The sequence below is a fragment of the Arachis duranensis genome, chromosome 4 (genome assembly GCF_000817695.3).
Source record: "Arachis duranensis cultivar V14167 chromosome 4, aradu.V14167.gnm2.J7QH, whole genome shotgun sequence".
Classification (NCBI taxonomy): domain Eukaryota; kingdom Viridiplantae; phylum Streptophyta; class Magnoliopsida; order Fabales; family Fabaceae; genus Arachis; species Arachis duranensis.
Genome location: NC_029775.3, coordinates 33,379,206 through 33,379,922, shown reverse-complemented (window position 1 = coordinate 33,379,922; position 717 = coordinate 33,379,206).

Genomic DNA, 717 nt, shown 5'->3' with positions numbered 1-717 from the left:
TTTCTGTCTAGACAAGTCATCCAGTTCTTTGGTGAGCATAGGGGGTTCATCCTCCCAAGTCTCATTTCCAGATAACTTGTCATTTAGCTTCATGATTGCTCCAAGGTATTTAGCAACTTGCTCTTCAGTGACATACTCATCCTCTTCAGAGGAAGAATACTCATCAGAGCTCATGAATGGCAGAAGTAAGTTCAATGGAATCTCTATGGTCTCATTTTGAGCCTCAGATTCCCAAGGTTCCTCATTGGGGAACTCATTGGAGGCCAGTGGACGCCCATTGAGGTCTTCCTCAGTGGCGTTCACTGCCTCTCCTTCCTCCCAAAATTCGGCCATGTTGATGGCTTTGCACTCTCCTTTTGGATTTTCTTCTGTATTGCTTGGAAGAGTACTAGGAGGGAGTTCAGTAATTTTCTTGCTCAGCTGACCCACTTGTGCCTCCAAATTTCTAATGGAGGACCTAGTTTCAGTCATGAAGCTTTGAGTGGTTTTGATAAGATCAGAGACCATGGTTGCTAAGTCAGAGTTATTCTGCTTAGAACTCTCTGTCTGTTGCTGAGAAGATGATGGAAAAGGCTTGCTATTGCTAAACCTGTTTCTTCCACCATTATTATTGTTGAAACCTTGTTGAGGTCTCTGTTGATCCTTCCATGAAAAATTTGGATGATTTCTCCATGAAGGATTGTGGGTGTTTCCATAGGATTCTCCCATGTAATTCAC